This window comes from Sorex fumeus, unplaced genomic scaffold, assembly GCF_029834395.1.
Source record: "Sorex fumeus unplaced genomic scaffold, SorFum_2.1 ptg000044l, whole genome shotgun sequence".
Lineage (NCBI taxonomy): Eukaryota > Metazoa > Chordata > Mammalia > Eulipotyphla > Soricidae > Sorex > Sorex fumeus.
The window spans coordinates 49,282,746-49,298,163 of NW_026606101.1; the positions used below are offsets into that span (position 1 = coordinate 49,282,746).

General features: G+C 39.8%; 1 protein-coding gene across 2 annotated transcripts in view; it reads right to left on the minus strand.

Moving 5' to 3' along the window:
• Window positions 1–15,418, minus strand: part of MCF2L2 (MCF.2 cell line derived transforming sequence-like 2) — a 256,628-nt gene that overhangs the window by 190,472 nt on the left and 50,738 nt on the right. The gene's annotated exons all lie outside the window — the stretch shown is intronic.

Below are 15,418 nucleotides of genomic sequence, written 5' to 3' on the forward strand. Positions count from 1 at the left end.
TCCATAAGTAGGGATGGTTGTTATAACTATTATTGTAAGGAGGCAATAATTGGCTGCCCTTCAAAAGTTTACAAACAGGGATAGGAGCTATTCATGTGAGAATAAAAATATAAAAATTGAATATTTAAATATTCAACTTTGGGGCAAAGGCCAAAATTTAAATTAACTTAAATTCAAGGCCAAATTAAACTAAAGTTAATGCTTTATATTTCTGAGTGTCCTTGGAGTAGATGTAACTACATGATGAAATTCTAGACCCATAGTTTCAAATTATGTGCCAGGTACCCAGGAAACCAAAGTGAACTCACAAAAGCACCATGAATATTAAAGTTTTTTTTGTCTGGAGGCTACACCAGATGGCATTTTACTTGGGAGTCACTCCTGGAGGTGCTCAGGGCACCATGCAGAGCTGTAAATCAAAGAAAAGCATGTGCTACAGCCCTAAGAGTGATCTCTTCGGCCTTGAATAGTTCAAGATTTTTAGGAAACAATGATAGTTGTAATCTGTAAGATGATGTGTATATTACTAGTTTTAGTTCACAATTTTAATGATAAATTGAGCTATATGCCTTTGAATGACTCTGCATCTTCACGAAACTAGGCTTTTTAATGGTTTCTGAGATTAAAAGCAATATAGGGCAATAATCAACAAGGAAAAGAAAATGAGAGTGGTGATGTCTATCTCGATCCCCAGGTTTAAGATAACTGGTTATTTAAGAATCTAATTGAAGTATCAGATTTTTCTTTCCATTTATGAACATTTATTTTGTCAAGTAGCTAGTACATATAAAGCTCTAAGGTAGCAGACATTGATTTCCAAATTTCCAAAATTTTCAGATGTTTCTCTCACCCCTTTCTTCTACCTTTCCCCATCATTATAAGAAATGTTTCTATAAGCTATATGTCTAGTATTAAACTCAGAGCCAATCACAGGTGACAAGAGAAGAACAAGTATCATATGTCTTACTGCTGATGTCACATAGCCACACAAGGCCAACATTGCACATAGTGCTATCTTACTTTTCAAAAAGAGTGAGCTGAAGCAATTGTACAGCAGGTAGGCCATATTGCTTGCATGTGGCCAGCCTGAGTTTTGATTCCCGATCCCCGGCATTTCATGTAGTCCCCTAAGCCCACCAGGAGTGATCCCTGACCACAGAGCCACGAGTAAGCCCTGAGCACAGCCATATGTGACACTCCCACCAAAAAAAAAAATTAAAATAAAAAAAAACGCTTTGCCCAATAACTTTATCACACCATTGACGTGAGCAAGAGGCCACGTGACGTCACCCCTTCTCCCACTACCTTTTTCTGCTTTTACCTACTTCTTCCTTTATCCCTTTATAGACTCCATACCCAGCCTGGGGGTAGGGGCAGGGCAGGGAAGATGGTTAGAGACAAATCCACTGTCTTCACAGACTTACGGCACCTGAGAGAAATAAACCTGTTTTTTTTTTCCACACCAACTCTTCTCTTGAATATTGTTCTTTGAATGGCAAGCAACTGAACCTTACTTGGGTTCAGCGTCTGCCAGCCAGGAGAAGTTGGGCACCTCAGATGTCTTAGCCCCCCCCCCCCCCCCAGGTTCCAATGGTTGGAGCAATTGACCACATCAAGGCCTTAGGGCTTACCTGATCATGTTACTGAAGTGGTGACAGCCCCTCTGATGTGTGCTGGACACTTGCAGTTAACTGATCCCATGAGGAAAATTTTTGGAACCCCCAACAGCTGCCAAGACCCATTTGTCTCAAGGATTCTTCCTTACATTCCCCCAAGGCACCAGCTGCCCTAAGTGCTATGTTGGTGGTAGTGTGATCGTGGCCGTGGTGAGAAAGGGCAGGAGGAATGGGGGGAGAGGGATTCTGATCTGTCAAAGACTCTATGAATCCAGCATGCACAACCCAGTATGTACCCAATATGTACAACCCAGAATCCAGTATGCACAAAAAACTATGGATAAGTCTCTAGTATGCACATCAGAAGACACTCTGTCCTTATTATTTGCACCCTTGGTCATTGAGTAATTAGAAATTATATGAGTCATTTGAAATATTAGTAGGCAAATGACAAAAATTTTGAGACCACTGCCTAACTGTTCAGTAAGAGGATCTGAAGAGCTTGTTTGTTTGTGTCTGAGTCTGAATAATGTCCATATTTGCATTTTTATATATGTTCAGATTTATTTATGTATTTATTTATTTGGGGAGGGGGTCACATCCAGTGATGCTAAGGGGTTACTCCTGGTTCGACACTCAGAAATTACTCCTGGTGGTGCTTGGGAGACCATATGGGATGCCGGGAAGAAAACCCAGGTTGGCCACTTGCAAGGCAAATGTCCTACCCGCTGTACTATCACTCTGGCTCCCAGATTTATTTTAGAAGAGCTCTTTTGTATTTGGTAATTTCTGTTATGTGTTTGTTCTGTTAAAGCAGAAAGTTTCACTTCAGTCCACCTAATGTTATAAAAATTTTAAGAGTGTATGTGCAAGTCTTCTAAAAGATACTGAGGTGCCACTGTTCTGAATTGCTTAGAATTTTATTATTATGAAATTAAGTTTTTAAAAAGGTTTAATAGAAATAGCGAAAATAATTCTGAATGCACTGTAGCACTGTCCTCCCGTTGTTCATTAATTTGCTCAAGCGGGTCCAGTAACGTCTCCATTGTGAGACTTGTTGTTACTGTGTTTGGCATATCAAATATGTCACAGGGAGCTTGCCAGGCTTTGCCGTGCAGGCGAGATACTCTCTGTAGCTTCCTGGGCTCTCTGAGAGGGGCAGAGGAATCGAACTCGGGTCTGCGGGGTCAGCCATGTGCAAGGCAAATGCCCTACCGCTGTGCTATCACTCCAGCCCATTCTGAATGCTATCACTCCAGCCCATTTTGAATGCAAACCCCCATATATTATGTTTTTTAAAAAATAATGCTAGATAAAAATATACACAAATATGTGTGTAGATACATATGGAAAAAAGGCATAAAACTGAAAATACTAATAAAATTCTGTCTCAGGACCTGAAAGATGAATCTCAGTGCTAGAATATCTCCTTGCGTGTGTGAGCTATTGAGTTCAATCCCCAGCATTACCCTATATCACCAAAGCCAATGTACTCATCAATTACAACAATGACATCAAAGGGAAGGAAAAAGGAAAATAAAATAAATTAACTTTAAAAAAAAAGAAAAAGCTAAACTTTTTCCTAAGCGAAACTGGTATTTTTTGTTGTTATCTCAAGGTCAAAATATGGCTTTAGGCTAAACTGGTTATCCTAAAATGGGAAATTAAGGCACAAGACAGAATGATAGAAACCAAATGTGAGTAAAAAAATTACAGAACCAATTTTTTAAATAAATTCTTAAAATTACTAAAAGAACATTGACATTTTCTACATTAGGATAACTAGCTATTGAGGCAATTTTCAGTGATTTTTTTTTGGTTTGGAACAATAAATTTTGCTTTTTTTTAGATTTGTGACCTTTCCTTTTACTGAACTGCAGACTGCAACAATCTGATAGACTGCATCTTTTTGTAAGTAGAGCTGAAACATTTACTTTTCTCTCTCTGCAAAATATGGACATTTTTAATAAAAATGTGTCTGCATAAATTGATTAAGAATATATTCTCTATAAGAAATTATTTAAAACTGTCTTGCCTTCCCTCCTTCCTTCCTCTTGTTTTTGAGCCTGCGTGCATACCTGCCTTCTTCCTTCCTTCTTCCCTCCCTCTCTCCTTCCTCCCTTCCTTCCCTCCACATTCAGCAGTACTCAGGGATCACTCCTGTGTTTTGTGATCAGGGGCCACACCTAGTGGTGGTGGGGGGTCGGGGGGAGGCAGAGGGGAAGCATTACGAAGAACCAGAATTAGAATCAGAGTTTCAGCCACAGCCACACACTAGGCAAATGCCTTAACCTGTGTGTTCTCTTTCTGACCAGTGGGAACTGGTTTCATTTGAATGTCAGTGACCACCGGAATTAAGATAAATCTCAGAGTTAAATAATGGAAAATAATCTTATACTTGACTTATAGGGTTCTAGCCTTCTTAGAATGCTATACCCTTTGGCAAAACCAGAGGTGTCTGCCATATTTTGACAACCTTGAGAAATCATGGCTGACCCAGGTTCAATCCCCAGCATCCACTGTATTCCCCTGAGCACTGCAAGGAGTAATTCCTGAGTGTGAGGCAGAGGCAAGAGTAAATTCTGAGCATTGCTAGGTGTAACCCAAAAAGAAAAAAAAAAGCAAAATAAAATTATTTATATGGTTATTTTTATTTCTATTGTGCTTATGCAAAGTTACTTAGCAAACCTATTGTAATATAACCTAATCTGCAGAGTACTTTTATTGCAATTTTTGGTAGAACCAGAGTAAAGGTGGAGAGAAAAAAATATCTTGGTGGTGCTTACTTCAGCAGTTTTGGGTTTTTTTTTTGTTTTTTTTTTTGCTTTTTGGGTCACACCCGGCAAAGCACAGGGGTTATTCCTGGCTGCACTCAGCAATTACTCCTGGCGGTGCTCAGGGGACCATATGGGATGCTGGGAATCGAACTCAGATCTGCCACGTGTAAGGCAAACGCCCTACCCGCTGTGCTATTGCTCCAGCCCCTTACTTCAACTGTTTTATACTAAAATTTTATACTAAAATTGGAATGATCCAAAAGAAATTACAATGGTCCTGAGGAAAAAAATGACACACAAATTAATGAAGTGTTTCATTTTTAAAGAGAAAAAATATTGAAAACAGCAAGATCAAAAAAGTAAAGAAAATATAAAGGAGCTTCCTTAAGACTTATTGCAGATTTAACAAGTGAGACTCTATGGATCAGAAGAAAATGGTGGTATATAGCGAAAAAAAATCTCAATGCTGGGACTGGAGCGATAGCACAGCGAGTAGGCATTTGCCTTGCATGCAGCCAACCTGGGTTCAGTTCCCAGCATCCGATATGGTCCCCCGAGCACCGCCAGGAGTAATTCCTGAGTGCAAAACCAGGAGTAACCCCTGAGCATCGCAGGGTATGACCCAAAAAGAAAAAAAAAATCTCAGTGCTATGAACACCTTATCAAGAATAATCCAGCCAGATAGACTCTCTCTCATATTTGAAGGAATGACACAGAACTTAAAGAATAAGCAACAGCTCATGAACTTCATAGTCTTGCAACCAACTTGGCAGGAAACAGTGAAGGAACTTCTTTAAGACAAAATCAACTTCACAAACACACATAAGTACCACAGAATTGACCAAAAAAAAACTACTTCATCAAAACAATCTCAATCAATATCAATGGCTTAAATGCAACAACCAAAAGACACAGAATTACAGGATGGATCAGAAAAGGAAATAAATCTAACTTTCTGCTGCTTACAAGAGACACATTTGAACAGTCAGGGCAAACACATGCTCAAAGTCAAAGACTGGAAAACAGTCTTTTAAGCAAAATATTCCCTTTAAAAGGTCAGGATCATCTCCCCCTAAATATATGATCATCTAATCTTTGATAATGGAGCAAGAAATGTGATGTGGAGCAAGGAAAGCCTCTTTAACAAATTGTGCTGGCAAAACTGGACAGTTATATGCAAACAAATGGGCTCAGATCTCTACCTAACACCATGTACAAAAGTAAGATCAAAATGGATTAAAGACCTCAACATCAGACCGGAATCCATAAGTTACATTGAAGACAAGGTAGGCAAAACCCTCCACAACATTGAAGCTAACGGTACCTTCAAAGATGTCACACCACTGGCCAAGCAAGTGAAAACAGAGATAGACAAATGGGACTATCTTAAACTAAGAAGCTCCTGCACCTCAAAAGAAACAGTGACCAAAATACAAAGACAGTCTGCAGGATGGGAAAGGATATTCGCCCAATACACATCTGACAAGGGGTTGATATCAAGGATATACAAAGCACTGGTTGAACTCCACAAGAAGAAAACATCCAACCCCATCAAAAAATGGGGCAACAAAATGAACAGAAACTTTCTCAAATAAAAAAATCCGAATGACAAAAAGGCAAATGAGGAAATGCTCTACATCACTAGTCATCAGGGAGATGCAGATCAAAATAACAATGAGATATTATCTCACAACACAGAGACTGGCCCACATCCAAAAGAATAAAAGCAACCAATGCTGGCACGGATGTGGCGAGAGAGGGACTCTCCTTCACTGCTGGTGGGAATGCTGACTGGTTCAGCCCTTTTAGAAAACAGAATGGACGATTCTCAAAAAAATTAGAAATTGAGTTCCCATTTGACCCAGCAATACCACTGGGAATATATACCAGAGAGACAAAAAAGTACAGTTGAAATGACATCTGTACTTCGATGTTCATTGCTGCACTATTCACAATAGCCAAAATCTGGAAAAAACCCAAGTGCCCAAGAACAGATGACTTGTTAAAGAAACTTTGGTACACACAATGGAATACTATGCAGCTGTTAGAAAAGATGAAGTCATGAAATTTACATACAAGTGATTCTACATGGAAAGTATCATGCTAAGTGAAATGAGCCAGAAAGAGAGGGGCAGTCATAGAAAGATTGCACTCATCTGGGGAATATAAAGTAACAGAATGGGAGTCGAACACCCAAGAATAATTGAGATAAGAACTAGGAGGTCTGCTCCAGGGCTTAGAAGCCGGCCTCACAGGCTGGGGGGAAAAGGCAGCTCAGGATGTGAGATGCTGCGTGCTGAAAGTAGACTATAGACTGAACACAATGGCCACTCAAAACCTCTATTGCAAACTACAACACCCTAAGGGAAAGAGTGAGCAAAAGGGAATGCCCTGCCACAGAGGCGGGATGGGGTGGGGGGATGGGGTGTGGTGGTGGGAGGGCTACTAGGATCATTGGTGGTGGAGAATGGGCACCAGTGGGGGGATGGGTACTCGATCATTGTATAACTGAAACGCAAGCACAAAAGTTTATAAGTCTACAACTGTACCTCATGGTGTTTTGCTAATAAAAATAAACAAAATAAAAATTAAAAAAAATAAAAGATCAGGGTAGGAGGTTGAAGAGATATCACAGTGGGTACTTGCATGAGGCCAATGTGAGTTCAATCCTCAGCACCCCATGTCGTACACCCCAAGTCCCATCAGGAGTAATCTCTGAGCACAGTCAGGAGTAAGCTCTGAGTACTGCCAGGTACAGCCCAAAACAAACAAAAATACCAAGATAGCCATACTTATATCAGTCCACACAGACCTCAAGTTTTTTTAAAGAAGTTATAAAGGACAGGAATGGTCATTTCTTAATGGTCAAGGGATATATATATATATATATACACACACACACACATATACATATGTGTGTATACATATATATGTCTTTATGATATAATCATATATATATATCACATATATATCACACTCCCAAACATGTACGCACTTAATGATGAATACCAAAATATTTAAAGCAACTGCTAACAGACTTTAAGGAAGAACTGATAGCAACATAATAGTAGTGGGAGACATCAACACCATATTATCCCTTCTAGCTGGAGGAGCTAGACTAAAACTCAACAAAGAAACACTGGCTTGAAGGAAGAAATGGAAGAGATGAGCCTAGCAATCATACATAGGGATCTTCATCTCTTCATCTTCCAAAGTCAATACACATTCTTCTCCAGTGTACATGGGACATTCTTGAAAATAGATCATATACTGGGTCACAAAACACACCCCCATAAAATCAAGAAGATAGAAATTGTATCAAACTATCCTCTCAGACCATAATCTGTTGAAAATGGAAGTTAATCACAAAAAAATAAATAAGGAAAAAACTCCTACACTTATAAATCAAACAACTCAGACTGAACAAATAGTGGGTCAAAGAATAAATCAAAAGATGCCTGGAAACAAATGAGAATGAAGATCTGTGCTACCAGAACATATGGAACACAGCAAAAGTTATGTTAAGAGGAAAGTTCACCAGAAATGAAAGCATTCATTTGGAAGCAAGAAAAGACCCACATAAATAACCTAACAGCCATGCTTAAGTAGGTAGAAAAATACCAATAAAAGGAACCTAAAGCAAGTAGAAGGAAGGAAATAATAAAACTTAGGACAAAAATCAATGACTTAGTTAAAACAATAATTCAAAAGATCAACAAAACCAAGAGTTGTTCTTTGAAAAACATGAAGATTGATATAACATTAACAAGACTCAGAAAGAAAGAAAGAAAAAGAAAGAAAGAAAGAAAGAAAGAAAGAAAGAAAGAAAGAAAGATAACCCTGGTGAACCAAATCAGAAATAAAAGAGAAATAACAACAGATACCACAGAAATTCAAAGAATCATCAGGGAATCGTTCAAATTTCTGTTTTCCATGAAATTGGAGAATCTAGAAGTGCATAAAGTTTTGGACTCTTCTGGGGAGCAGGTGAGTCCACCACCTGCCCAAACAGAGCCCCAGCAACCCAACTTTCAGGACCCAAACACTGCCATACTCACAGATGATCTCCACAAGCTCAGGACAAGCCTCATCCATGAATGAATCTGTTGAAATGCTCAGATACGCAGGTTTTGTGACCGAAATGTCCAGGGTCTCACTGAGTTGGGAATGTGCAACCTCCCCCACCTCTCTGTTCTTCTGGTAGCCTGGCAGTCACGCCCACAAACTGTCTCTGAAGCCATATAAGCTCATTAACAGCCATGATCCGGAGACTCACAAACAAATCTCAGAAGAGATCAACAAGCTGCAGATGTGCCTCCAGACCCCAAAGTCATCATCCAGTGAAAAATTTAACTACAGGGGCTGGAGCAATAGCACAGCGGGTAGGGTGTTTGCCTTGCACACAGCCGACCTGGGTTCAATTCCCAGCATCCTGTATGGTTCCCTGAGCAATGCCAGGAGTGATTCCTGAGTGCAAAGCCAGGAGTAACCCCTGAGCATCGCCAGGTGTGACCCAAAAAGCGAAAAAAAAATTGAACTACAGGTGTATAATCCTATTTAAAATTTTAGAATTCCTGGAGCATGTGGCCACACAAGAGTTCATACTCTTCACCACTAATGTGCCATATTAGATCAGTTGTAAAGTATAAGGGAACCAATCTAGATAGATAGATAGATAGATAGATAGATAGATAGATAGATAGATAGATAGATGATATAAAGTAAAGTAAAGTAAAGTAAAGGCCCTCCCGTTGATCATCGATTTGCTCGAGCGGGCCCAGTAACGTCTCCATTGGAGACTTTGTTGTTACTGTGTCTGGCATATCGAATACTCTTGGTAGCTTGCCGGGCTCTCCGAGAGGGGCGGAGGAATCGAACTCGGGTCGGCCATGTTGGCCGCTTGTAAGGCAGACGCCCTACCCGCTGTGCTATCGCTCCAGCCAGATAGATAGATGATATATATATTCACAAACAAGGCTCAAATTTCTTCTAAGGAAAAATTTTTGATCATTTTTAGCAGATTATTCATAATAAGCAATACAAAATAAATTATTTAGGTCCTGCTATTGAGGCAAGCTAGGGTAGTGGTTGGGAAAATTTAGAAATAACAGTGGTGGGAAGTTGTAATGGAGGAGGGATTACTGTTGGAATATTGAATGTAATAAATTATTATGAACAACTTTATAAAAATAAAATTTAAAAAAAGTTTTGGACTCCTATAACCTCCCAAACTTGAATCAAGAGGAAAGAGAGCACCTGAAAAATTTAAAAGCAACCCCCTTCACAACTGTGCCACATAAAATCAAATACATAGGAATCGTCTTAATAAAAGAGGTAAAAGATTTATTCAAATAATATTATAAAACACTACAAAAAGAAATTTATAATGACATGAAGACATGGAAGCACATCCACTGTCCAAGGAATGGAAGGATTAATATTGTCAAAATGACAATCTTGCCATTATTCATATTCAATGCAGTGAATATGGTCTATAAAATATAGAATATGCAGTGAATATATAGTCTATAAAAATATCCATGATGTTTTCTAAAGGCATAGATCTAATGCTGTTGACATTTATATGGAGCTATAACCTCACCACCCACCCAAACAGTCAATGTAATCCTAGGAAAAAAGAAGATGGGAATCTTCTCCTCCTGCAACTTCAAACTATACTATAAAGCTGTAAGAATCAAAACAGTGTGGTAGTGGACTAAGGACAAACTCTCAGACCAGTGGAACAAAATTGAGAACTTAGATACAGAGCTTCATATATAAGGCTTTGACAGTGGCAAAAAATGAAGAATGTCTCTTCAACAAATGATGCTGGAAAAACTAGTTGATCACGTGCAAAAAAAAAAAGACCTCAAAACACTTAGTTTCCGTTCTAAAACCATGTGCAAAAGTCAAATAAAAATAGATTAAATACCTCAATGTCAGACCTAAGTCCATAAATTATATCAAGAAAAACATAGGCAGGATCCTACATTGAATGTAGAGACATCAATGACTTAATGATATGGCCAAGTTAACAGAAATACTGATAAACAAATGGAACTACATCAAACTAAGAAGTTTCTGCACAAAAAAAAGAAACAATGACCAAGATAAAAAAAAGACACCCACATAATGAGAGAGAATATTTACCCACAATTCATCTGATAAAGGATCAATAACCAAGATCTACAAAACATCTGCGCAAATTTACAAGAATAAAACAATCAACCACATCCAAAAATAGGGGAAGAAATGAACAGAACTTCCTCAAAGAAGGCAGATGTCAAAAAGATAGATGAAAAATGTTCTGCATCACTTCTAATCAGGTAAATGCAAGTGGAATCAACAGTGAGATATCACCTCACACCAGTGAGACTTGATTGCAATAGACAAAAACAACCTGTGTGCAGTGGATGGGGGGGAAAAGGGACCCTCACTCACTCCTGGTGTAAATGCTGACTGCTCCAGTCCACAACAGAGAGATAACAGCAAAGAGCTGCCACCCCAGATACCAAGCATAAAGCAGACACACTGGGGGAAAGACCCATACAACAGGGCATGGTTTGGACCAGTTAGCTCCGAATTTTTACTGGTAAATGAAAAAATTTCCCCAGAGATCTGTTTGCTGAACAACTATTATTTTATGTAAAACCCAATCCCAAGTCAGTGCCCAAGTCACTTGGACTATGATATCAGTTGCCAGATACCTTGTACCAGAGCTCAAGCCAGCTAGACTTTGGTGCTATAGAGTCACAGGGCACTGGTGCCCAAAACTCCCCATAGTCATCCAGGTACACACAACTCAGAGACTCATGCATCAATTCAATCTCGCAAGTGTTCAAGAAATACCCACAAGGCATCCATGACTGCCAGAAACCATCAGTTATCAGCACCAACCTGATAAGTGTGAATGGAAACACCGGATTACTATTCAAGCTAAAAGTTGGATCTTCGCCCTTAGCGTCCCAGAAGCACCAAAAGTATGTAAAAATTAAGTAATTCAACCAAATCAATGGATTGGGGGCTGGAGCCAAGGAATGCACTGGGAAAACCTGAGGATGGCTTCTTCCTCATCCAATCACTGAAAGAGAGAATCAATAAATTTGAAGACTGGTAGATAAAACTGAGATAATTCTTTAAAATGAATATGAAAGAGCTAAAGAAAACAATAAAGATCCACAAAAAAAACCTTCTAGAAACAATAAACAGCAAAGTAGAGGACTACAAAATCAAAATACAAAAATCATCTGCATTTCTATATGCAAACAGAAAAACTGGAAAAGAAAGAAACAAGGGAATGTGGTGCTGCCAGCAAGTCAACTTGTACCTGTGTGGCGAGTGCATCAGCAGTCTGATGGTGCCTTCAGGCTTCCTGATACCCCCAAATTTCTGCAGTGCCTCTAGCCAAACCCCAAAAACTTGGGACCAAGTTTCCCAAGAAATTAAACGGCCAAAAGTTAGGTATGTGGGAACTATACCCACAAACCACCTCTGGTTCAGCCACACAAGCTCATTTATCAGCCTTGCTTCAGACCCATAAATAAATCTCGAAAGAGATCAAAAGCCACAGTTAATCTCAGACCCACACAGGTTGAACAGACCAGGGTAAATCAAAAATAAATCAGAAGGGGTTGTTACCATGGTGCCCGCCCAAGCAGAGCCCCTGGCAACCATTTGCTTCCACAATCCAAAATCGCCACCATGCCCCAGCCGGACTCCACCATTTCAGAAGAGGCCTTACCAAGATATAATCTGCTGAAAATTTGGGTATGCAGGTTTTGTAACTGAAATCCAGGATTTCTAGTGGTTGGGAGAGGCTATCTCTCCCCACTTCCCTTTACTCTTGGAAGAGAAGGGGGTACAATGGCGATGGGTGTGGTACTGAAATTATGTGCATGAGAAACTAGTATTAATAGCATTATAAACTATAGAATCTCAATTAAAAAACGTTTTTAAAAAGACCTTAAGATAGTCCAGTATTCACAAAATGTACTGAGAAACACAGGGGCAGCTCTATCCTAGATGGGGACCTCAGAGCTGTCTTCAATGACTTGACTACATTGGTAGAACTGTATATAGCACTGTCCTCTCGTTGTTCATCGATTTGCTCAAGCGGGCACCAATAACGTCTCCATTGTGAGACTTGTTACTGTTTTTGGCATATTGAATACACCACGAGGAGCTTGCCAGGCTCTGCTGTGCGGGCGAGATACTCTCGGTAGTTTGCCGGGCTCTCTGAGAGGGACAGAGGATCGAACCCGGGTTTGCCGCATGCAAGGCAAACACTCTACCCGCTGAACTACATTGGTAAATCAAACAAGTAAACAAATGGATTTAAATCTGTAAAAGTTGTTTGCCTGGCAAAAGAAAGTTGTGCCAAAAATTTTTTTAAAGACATCCTATAAATACTTGTCACCATACATCAGATAAAGAGCCAATACCCAAGATAAGTAAAAGATGTCCTATGGAGAAAAGACCGGCCACTACATATATATATATATATATATATATATATATATATATATATATATCTCAGATAAGAAACTAAAATCCAAGATATGTATAACCACTCACAAAGCTCAACAACAAAATAAACCAATAACCCGAACCAAAAAAGTGGGAGTGTCAATGAACAAACATTCCCTGAAGAGGACATGCAGACAGCCAGACAAAAGATTGTTCACCAACACTTAGCAGGGAAAGGCAAATCCATAAGGCAATAAAATACAGTTTCACATCAGTGAGAATGGCATATACCAAGAAGACTTGAAACCACCAGTGTAGATGGTGATGTGGTAGAAAAGTAACCCTCATTCACTGGTGGTGGAATGTCCCATCTGGATTAGCCTTTATGGAGAACACCATGGAAACTTCTCAAAAAAAAGAGTAGTATTAAGAGATTATTTTATGATCCACTGATGTCACTTTGAACATCTATCCCCCAAAACATTAATTTTAAAAGATTTATGTACACGTATGTGCTCACTGTAGAGCTAGATATCATAGCCAGTATATGGAAACACCCAAATGTCCAACGCCAGACAAATGAATAAAGAAGTTGTGCTATAATACATAATGGGATACTACTCAGCTAGAAGCAACGATGAAATCTTGCCACTTACTCCCACTTTGATGGAACTGAAGGGCATCGTGTTAAGCAAAATAAGTCAGAGGGAGGACAAATCCCTGATGATCTCCCTCATCTGTGGAATACAGAGGAAGAAAACAAGGGGATAGACACGATTAAGTGTTGACAAATCCTGGGCCCCAGATTACAAAATTGAGATTACCAAACAGTGGGGGATGGTGGGAAGAATAGGCAGATTAGAAGAGATATAAACACAGTGTTGGAGAGCCTTGGGTACTTTGGTGGTGGTGAAAATGCAGTAGGTTTATATATCAAAAGCATAAATATTCACTGTAATAACCACATACCTAAATTCCAATAATCGTTATGTTTTCTTTCTTTCTTTCTTTCTTTTTTTTTTTTGGCAGAAGACTCACCTGGCTATGCTCAGGGGACCACATGGGATGCCAGGGATCAAAATAGGGTCAGCCACTGGCAAGGCAAGTATCTTACCCCCTATACTAGTTCTCCAACCCAATAATGTTTTAAATTTGACTCAGGAGCCAGGAAAATTGCTCAGAAGATTAGAGTACATGCCTTGCATGCAGGAATCTCAGGTTTGATTCCTCAGCACTACATGATCCTCTAAGCATGGTTGGAAACAACTTGAGTTTGAGTACTGCACCAGGAATAGTCCCTGAACTCTGCCAGGTGTGACCCCTCAACAGGAAAAAAGATGAACATAATAACATACTCCTCTGAAAAGAGATTGGGTAATGAGCACAGACTATCTGGCTGCAGCAAATACTGGTCTATCACACACCATCGTGGGCAGCATGGGACTGATGTACAAACTTATTTTCTTGGATACTAGCTTGGATCCAGGGCACATTAGAAACAATATTAGGCCAGACCTTCTTGTTTGTTTCAGGTCACACCTGATTGTGCTCAGGTGTACTCCTCCTGGCTCTGTGCTCAGGCATCACTCCTGACAGTGCTCAGGGACCTTATCCACAGTTCCATCTCTTTGTAGGCCATACCATCTTAATAGAAACTCTCCAGCTTAATTGAGGGCTCAGTTCACTCTACTCTGCACTTCAGACAAAGTGAAAAGAATTGGAAAAATAAGAAAATCCTGAGATGAACAACTCTGGTGCTAAATTCCCTGCACACAGGAACCAAAAGTTCTTTCTCCCATAGTGCCAGTCTCTTCCTTTCCAATTTCCACCTTTATAGCAGGAAGCATCCAGTGACTTGATATCCCACTTTCCATGAATGGAGGGAACATTAACAATGGAGTGAGCACGAGAAACACCAAGTTGTTCTCCACAGAATTTTGAGAGCTTCCTCTCCTACCCTTGCCTCTATATTTTCTTAAATGTCAGGAAATGTTTCCATGAGCTCGGATTTTGGTGTTAAACTAAAAGCCATCTCCAAATTCTTGGAAAAGATCAAACACAGATGTCTTACCACTGACAATGTCACACAGGCCACCCAACTGAATTTACCAAGTTTATCAAGGAGTTGATGGAGGAAGGGTCTGTAAGAGATGGGGAAAATGAGAAGGACTTAGGGACCATGGGTATTGACACTTTGGTGGTGGTTGTGGTATTATAATTTTGTACATCTAAGGCATAAGCAGGTGGAGCAATAGCACAGCAGGTAGAGCGTTTGCCTTGCATGCGGCCGACCCAGGTTCAATTCCTCCATCCCTCTCAGAGAGCCCAGCAAGCTACCAAGAGTATCCCACCCGCATGGCAGAGCCTGGCAAGCTCCCAGTGCCATATTTGATATGCCAAAAACAGTAACAACAGGTCTCACAATGGAGATATTACTGGGGCCCATTCAAGCAAATCAATGAACAATGGGAGGGCAGTGCTACAGTGCTAAGGCATAAGCATTAATACAATTGCAAACCATGATGTTTGAATCATCAACATCACCTGGGAAACAGTCTA